General features: G+C 37.5%; 1 long non-coding RNA gene across 1 annotated transcript in view; it reads right to left on the bottom strand.

Moving 5' to 3' along the window:
• The window catches only part of LOC143233945 (uncharacterized), a 68,069-nt gene that overhangs the window by 21,610 nt on the left and 37,958 nt on the right, over positions 1-8,501 (bottom strand). The gene's annotated exons all lie outside the window — the stretch shown is intronic.

The following is an 8,501-nucleotide window of genomic DNA, read 5'->3' as shown; positions in this document are numbered from 1 at the left end:
CTTCCACACACACTAAAGGCACAAAAGGTATGTAATGTTAAACTTAGTACGATGTTGTCAACTCAATGTCCCTATGTAACAAAATTTTTACTTTTTCTTGTTCCAGGGCAGAAAGTGTTATTTCCTAATTGCTTATGCCGAAAGCAAATGGAAAAGACCTATTTTTCTCTTTAAACTTTGCTTTTCTTTGAGATGATGGGAGACTATATTTGGGGGCTGATACATGAAAGTGATTCACATTACAGTCGCAAATCTCGAAAAAACTACTCACTTTTAAACATTTATGTTCATGTTTGTATAACTTTAGTATAAATACATGTAAATCTTGATTCCTGTGTTGTTTTATTCCAACCTTTTTTAAATGAAAACGTGCAAATGTGCCCGTTTTACATATAAAATAGGTTTATTTTAAATTTCATTATCCAGGTTACAAAAGCAAGGTTTGAAGGGAATAATGGACATTTTCTGTACTTTTATAGCATAAGCAATTAAGAAATAACACATACTATCCAGGAACAAAATTTGTGTTACATAGTGAATTATCAAATGTTCATTCCATACAAACTAACAGGTGTTTTATGCACAGTAAGTTAAGTGTGTATTTTTCTCGGGATAATTCCAGTTTGAGAAAATAACTTGTTATGTATTTCAATTGATGACATCTTAGCCAGCTCATACAGAGACTATTGTTATTAAACGTTACAATCTAACTCACGGACGTACTTTAAAAAAGGAGTTGCTGATAGTTACATGAATATCGAGACTTTTGAATACGGTTGTATTGCATAATGCAAAAAGAGCTCAGTAGAGTATATGATTGTCTTGACTAGCAAAGAAACAATTAAATTTTGTGGATTTTAAGACCTTAAATCCAGTTTCCGTTTTCTTTACTTTATATAAACTTGTCATTAAATAAGCGCTAACTAAATAAACACAGTTTGGAAGTGTCCATTTAACACAAAAAATAAACTTTTCTTTTTATTTAGTGCTGTTGTTACGTACCACAAAGATTTAGCCATAGTGAGGTCCTAAGGGCTTGTACGTCTGGTATTTAAAAAGCCACTTTTCAGCTTGATAAGACGACTATGTTATGATACCATTATGACCACACCACATAGTACCTTAGGATCATCGCTTTAAATCTATTCAAGCAAGTTTGATAAGTCACTGCAATGCGCATGTTGTGAAAGTTGACGAAGTAAACCAATTTGACCACAAATAAATACAACATGAGCATTGCAGTGACCTATCAAACTTGCTTGAATAGATTTAAAGCGATGATCCTAAGGTACTATGTAGTGTGGTCATAATGGTAACATAACAGAACCAAAGATACAAAACTTGTAAAGCGGATATTTCATCTTTCACTTAATTAATGCTGTAAATTTTCTTTTATTTCACGAATGTAAGTTTGTTTTTTTAATTAACAATGTATAATACGAAAATACATATCTCACTTTGGGCAAAGTTTGGGTTATATTGTAAACTTTACGAAGTCATTTTTGTACTGTTTATTTAGGAGTATCTTTAGTGAACATAAAACACACACGCACAGGAAAACAATAACAAAAACTTGTCTAACAATTCACATAACATTACTTGTTGAAACATATATTAATTAATAGATCACATCAGCTGGAGTCCACTGATTTCAAGCTTAAGTGGTGTGGTGCAAAATATAAATAATCCAATCAGAACATTGTAAATGATCACGTGCTTAGATATTTTTATCGTTTATTTTATATTAGTTATTAAATTAAGATATGAACAATAAATTTATTGTAACTATGAATTTCGACTTTGAAAGGTATACGAAAATATTAGAAATCACATTTTAGGATTGTAGAATAAATACACTAAAGAAAAGGATTTTTTATTACATTTAAAAAAATCAGAGGTGTTAATCTCATAACTTCAACATTGATTTATAGTTCTAAAAAGACAAACTAGAATAAAAGGAAAAGAAAACCGTAAGGTATTACATTGCCTTATTAATATCATTACAAAGTCTATTTATAATGTGACACAACAAGTTAACAGAAAAATATGGTGATACATTTTTTCAATATATCTTACGTTTTTTTTCTTCCAAATGCACGATAAACATAGAAGCTTAATTTAAAACATAAAGGTACATAAAAATGAAATAAATGCGTAAGTTATAAAGTTAAGTAATTCACCCAGCAAAGCGTGATTTAATATTTCTATTGAATTAATTAAAAAACTAATCGAATTCTTTAAGTCTTCCCAAGATATATTTAAATTTATATTCTGGTCATATTGTTAACAATTATATTATTCAAAATAACTTTCAGTGATCTGAAGAGTTCAAGCTTGCTTATAGAAATTACTCTCATTCAGTTAATGAACGCAAATGAAATCAATGTTGTAATGTCGCTTGTCAGTTCAAGTATGAAATGTTACTACTTGTAAAATTGTATGTTATTCAATAAAACTACTATGAACTGACTAAGACTGATTTGGTTGAATGCTATTATTAAACGTATTTTTCCACGATATATATAAAATCAACACTAAAATACATTTCGAATTACGTATTTGTTTGCCGTCATATAAAAAGAGCTGTGATAATTTCTATAATGTTTTGGATAGGGTGCTAGTTTCACAATCTAAGGGTCGTGGATTCATATCCCCGTCCCACCAACCATACTCGCCCAGTCGATCGTGAGGGTGTTATAATGTCACGGTGAATTCCACAATTCGTTGTTCGTTGGTAAACGAATAGCCAAAGAATTAGCAGCTAGAGGTGATGACAATTGCCTTTTCTCTAGTCTTGTCCGGCATGGTCAGGTGGTGAAGTAGATTGACCCGTACTCTGAGGGTCGCGGGTTCGAATCCCCTTCACACCAAACATGCTCGCCCTTTTAGCAATGAAGGCGTTATAATGTAATGGTCAATCCTACTATTCGTTTGTAAAATAGTAGCCCAAGAGTTGACGGTGAGTGGTGATGACTAGCTGACTTCTTTCTAGTCTTACACTACTAAATTAGGGATGGCTAGCACAAACAGCCCTTATGTAGCTATGCGCGAAATTCGGAAACAAACAAACCCTCTAGGCTTTTACTACTGAAATAGGTTATCTCAGATAGCCCTCGTGTAGCTTTAGAGATAATTCAAACTGACATTTCTTGTCGCTTTCTCATTTTCCTTTATGTTTAAAAATCTGAGTTTACCACAAAAATACCGATCTTAAATTACCCGTTATTTAATTATGGTATATCACACACATAACTATAAATACGTTGTTCGATGACATTTATGTTTTTAAGACCTGTGTAAAAATCATGAATGTCAACATTAACAAGGGGTAAGGTAAAATACTTAATACTCTGTTTCTTATTTCAGAGTATTCCATGGCTATTTGAATTTAAAACTGTGTAATTTCTTCCTGCTGAAATTTTGTTTTTAGTGTATAATCAGTTGAAATTTTTATATGCTGTTCTTTCTCTTTCAAAGGCAAATCGTAGGTATTTGCAGAGTCAACAAAGGAATTTTGAAACCACAGAAATGTTTCTAAATGAGGAAGAAAGTACTCCCCAATAGTTGTGCACAAATCAGATATGTGCTGCAAGACTGAATCTTTTGCATCTTCAATTAAGGAAATTTCATACGTAAGTAAAAAAAAAAAAAAAAAAACACTGAAATTTTCAAAGCAATCAAGTTCTTCCATAAGTATATATTCACCCCAAAGTTTTATCTTACGTTGAAGCGCTTCCGTTTTACTCTGACCTTCAAAGTACGTTACCCTGGTACCCTGCATTGTAGCATTCACTTCATTTAGATAGGTAAATACGTCCGAAAGGTAATCCACTTTCTGTTTCCAGCATTTGACTTTTAATTTGTGTGCAAATTCAAAATGGCATTCAGATAAAAAGTATCCTATTTCGTCACGCAGTTCGTTAAACCGAGCAAACACTTATCCCCGCGAAAGCCATCGGACTTCAGTATGAAACAGCATATTTTTATGCAAGCTTTCCATATCCTAATAGAGTAAACAGAAGATCCTCGCATTAAGTGGTCTTGGTTTTACAAAATTAACTACTTTTATGTTTCTTTGTTTTGGAATTTCGCACAAAGCTACCCGAGGGCTATCTGTGCTAACCGTCCCTAATTTAGCAGTGTAAGACTAGAGGGAAGGCAGCTAGTCATCACCACCCACCGCCAACTCTTGGGCTACTCTTTTACCAACGAATGGTGGGATTTACCGTCACATTATACACCCCCACGGCTGGGAGGGCGAGCATGTTTAGCGCGACGCGGGCGCGAACCCGCGAATTACGAGTCGCACGCCTTACGCGCTTGGCCATGCCAGGCCATCTAGTTTTATGACATCACCCAATACCTCTTTTACGTCTTCTGGCATTCGTTTCATTCAATTGCATGGCGACGAAGACAGCAGTGGATACTCTCAATGTTCATGTTTTTCTTTTTTATGCATGCCACTGCGCCTGAACTTTTTCCAGTCATAGCTGCAGCGCCATCAGTGTAAATACTTGAGCAAAGCTGCTATTGGGATCTCATATTTTTCCATAAATAAATCGGTCAGTTTAAATATTTCTTTGCCTATTGTTTGAGTAGGCAAAGGTTTGCAGATTAGCATGTGTTCTTCAAAACTAGCTTCGTGAATGCAGCAAACAAGCCCAGGCAACATTGCATAACCTGCGACATCTGTTGATTCATTCATCTCAAGTGAAGACGTTGGACTCGCTTTTATTCGCCTTATTAACTTCGTTAAGCAGGTTGCTGACATATCCTTGATTCTTCAAAAAACAGAGTTGTCAGAGAGGAGCACAGAGTTAATGTTTTTAAGAAATTTCTCATCAATCGTGCACTCTACCAAACCTTGGGACAGAATATGGTGAAAATGGTGCCGTCGTTGTGAATCGTAACGAAGACAAGAAAGTAAAATGTGGCTTATTGTGATCTGAGTGTTACACAAACTACACACTGGTGCATCAGTTCCAGATAAAATAAAACGATGAGTTAAAAAACTGTGACCAATGCGTAGTCTAGTTAGAACAACTTCCTCTTTCCGATCTTTATGGAAGACGGACAAAGTCCAATATAGGGTTTTATTTGGAAAAGCTTGATTTGCGTTGCTCACTCCAAGTCGAGTTTCAGCTGACACGGAGCCGAGCCTTGAATACAGGACCATAGTCCACGTATGGGACAGGCACAGCGGTGATAGTGCCAGAGCAGATAGACTTAGCTGCAATGTCAGCGAGCTTGTTCCCGCGAATACCAATGCAGCCCAGTATCCAGAGAAACTGGATAGAAGTAGATGTTAAAGAGAGATGGGCCAGGCGGTTTCGAATATCAGAGAGAACAGGTTGTGAATCAATGTGAAGCGATTCTAGGGCCAGTAGAAAACTAAGCAAGTCAGTATAAATCGTGCTTAGCTTCTATGTGATCCAGGGCAAGAGAAATGGCATACAGTTCAGCAGTGAACACATATTTAAAAGACAGTTGCAAACGGCAGAGGTGCAATGAAGGTTCATGAGACTCTATGTATAAGCTCTGAACTGAGTAAGTGCGGAAAGTCCTAGTGAAGAGACGAAGTCCTTGATGATGAATAGGGCCTAGCATCTTTAAAGCCGATGGTCTGGCAGAGCCATAGACCAGTGTTCTATAGTCAAGTTTCAATCGAATAAAAGCACGATAGATCTTCAGCATAGAACGTCGATCCGCTCCCGAAGTGGTGGTGGAGAGGACACGGAGGATGTTCAGTGCTCTTGTACATTTGGCCCTTATCTGCTTGATGTGTTGTATCAAGGTCAGATTACGGTCAAAGATAAGCCCCAAGAACTTTGTCTCAGGGACTACAGGCAGCAAAACTTCACAGATACAGAGTTCAGGATCAGGATGAATATCCCGTTGGCAGCAAAAGTGCATTTAGACGGTTTTAGAGAGAGAGAGAAGTTAAAGCCATCTGCTGTGATCCACTTCAGTAAACAATTGAGGGCAGTCTGTAGCTGCTGCTCAATATACCTCATATTCGACGACTGACATGAGACGTGAAAGTCGTCCACATAGGGCCCGTTTGCAACAGTAAGAGGGAGTTGTTAAGTGATGGCATTAATCTTTATACTGAAAAGTGTGACACTCAAAACACAGCCCTAAGAGACTCCAAGTTCCTGTAGAAAATAACGGGAAAATGTCGAACCCATACTTATTGAAATCTCCTGTCCATTAAAAAAATTTAATAAAAATGGGCAAATGGCTTCGTAACCCATATATATATATATATATATATATATATGGTCTCGCAAAATGCCACACCTCCATGTTGTCTCATAAGCCTTCTCAATGTCAAAGAATATTGACACAAAATGTTGTTATTTGAGAAAGGCTTCTTTGATTGACGTTTCAAGTCGAATCAAGTAGTCCACAATAGAACGCTGTCTTCAGAACCTGCACTGGGTGGGCAAGAGGAGGTTTTTTGATTCAAGGAACCAAACAAGACGAGCATTAACCATCCTTTCTAAGGTGTTACAGAGAAAGCTCGTCAAAACAATTGGACAGTTGTTTTGAAAGAATCTTGGGATCCTGCCCAGGCTTAGAAAAAAGTAGCACAAAAGCCTGGCGCCAGGCATCAGGAAAAACATTCTCCTGTCAGACACGGTTAAAACAATCAGAAGAATAGCAAGAGAAGCAGAACATGGATGGTACAGCATTTTATAGTGTACATCATCAGGTCCAACTGATGTAATGCCAAACCAATGAAGGGTCATTTTGAGTTCCACTAGTGTAAATGGACGATTATAGTCACAGAGACAATCAGAACAAAAGGAAAGAGATAATCACTCTGCTCGGATCTTGATGGCTAAGAAGGTGGAAGAAGCAGAAGTGCTAGATACCCAACAAAAACTTTCATCGAGAGTATCAGAGATGCTTCGGGTATCAGCAAGATCGAGAGGGGAACAGAATTATATTGCCCACTGACCTTTTGAATCTTGTCCCATATAACTTTGGAACTAGTGGTTGACGATATGCTGGTTGTAAACTTAATCCATGATTCCTTCTGGCTTGACGTCTTACCCACTGAGCATGTGCACGGGCCTGTTAGAAAATGATGCGATACCAGAGTGTGGAATATTTACGAAAAGTATCCAAGACCCATTTTTGAGCTTTCCGTGCCATGTGACAGGCAGTATTCCACTACGGACGAGGATATCGTGGAAAACGTGTCGAGATTTTAGGAATACATTGAGCAGCTGATTGTATAATACAGTCAGTTACTGCTGTCACACAGTCATTTAGTGATGGCTTACAGAAAATGGCAGGATCAAGTTCTGCAAGAGCAGTGAAAGAGGGTCAGTTTGCATGATCCAGCCTCCACAGGGGCACGCAAGTCTGGTGGCATCGACCACAACCAGTTTCTCTTTAAATTACAGGAAAATGGTCACTGCCTCTTAGGTTATTGTCAACTCTCCATGAAAACTGGGAGAACAGTGAAGGGGAACAAACTAAAAGATCAATAGCAGTAAAGGATGACTAGGTGCATGAAAATAAATATAAGAACCACTACTGAAAAGAGAAAGGTTGTGATCAGAGAGCATACTCTCTACAGAGCGACCCCTCCCATCAATATCAGCACTTCCCCAGAGGGGATAATGTCCATTAAAGTCACCCAGGATTAAAAAGAGAGAAGACAACTGTTCAATAAGAGAATCAGGATCTAATTGATCATATGTCTCTCCAGGCAACAGGTTGAAAGAACAAACAGTGATGATAAGGAAACACAGATGGCTATGGCCTCCAAGGGTGTGTCGAGTGGCAAAGATAGGGTGGGCACATGTTATGAACCAACAGTGCCCCTCCCATGCACTCGTCCATCAGACAGTCTGTCATTTCTGTGCAAAGAAAACTGGCGAAAGGTGACTGTATTGGCAGGTTTCAGAAATGTTTCTGTAAGGAAAGACATACAGGATGGTAGGAAGCAATCAGTGCTTTGATGTCATCCATATTAGAATGTAAACCTCGACAGTTTCATTAGTATCACTGTAGTTATTTTTATTTATGCGTAGGAGAATTGGGTGGGGAGCTCTACTGTTTATGACCACATCTTTTTTTTTTCACTTTCATTATTCGAGTGAGGTGTTTCGACCTCCAAGAATCCTGCCCTTGGTCGACTGAATTCCATGATGAAGACATGAACGAATGATTGTTTTGCATCTTGGGGTGGAAGAAGAAGATGTACCCAAGGAAATGCCTGTACCTGGAACCATAGCTGGAATGTTTGCTTTACGTTAGAGACAGAGATAGGTGTTGACATTTATTTATCAACTTTTTAACCATACAAGTAAAAAACTTTTCTTTGGTTTGAGAATGATTCTTTTGGAGGCAGAGAGAGATCCATCTGCATTCCCACTGTAGTAGTGGAATGAAGTGCAGTAGCATGCATCCGAGATGAAGTGATGGACAGCAACTTTCAACCCTCAGGGTAAGTAACGTTTTGAATTGTTTTCAAATACTGCACC

Source organism: Tachypleus tridentatus, chromosome 12 (assembly GCF_004210375.1).
Source record: "Tachypleus tridentatus isolate NWPU-2018 chromosome 12, ASM421037v1, whole genome shotgun sequence".
Classification (NCBI taxonomy): Eukaryota; Metazoa; Arthropoda; class Merostomata; order Xiphosura; family Limulidae; genus Tachypleus; species Tachypleus tridentatus.
The sequence above is the reverse complement of the archived record's forward strand: the minus strand, read 5'-3'. Positions and strand labels throughout refer to the sequence as shown.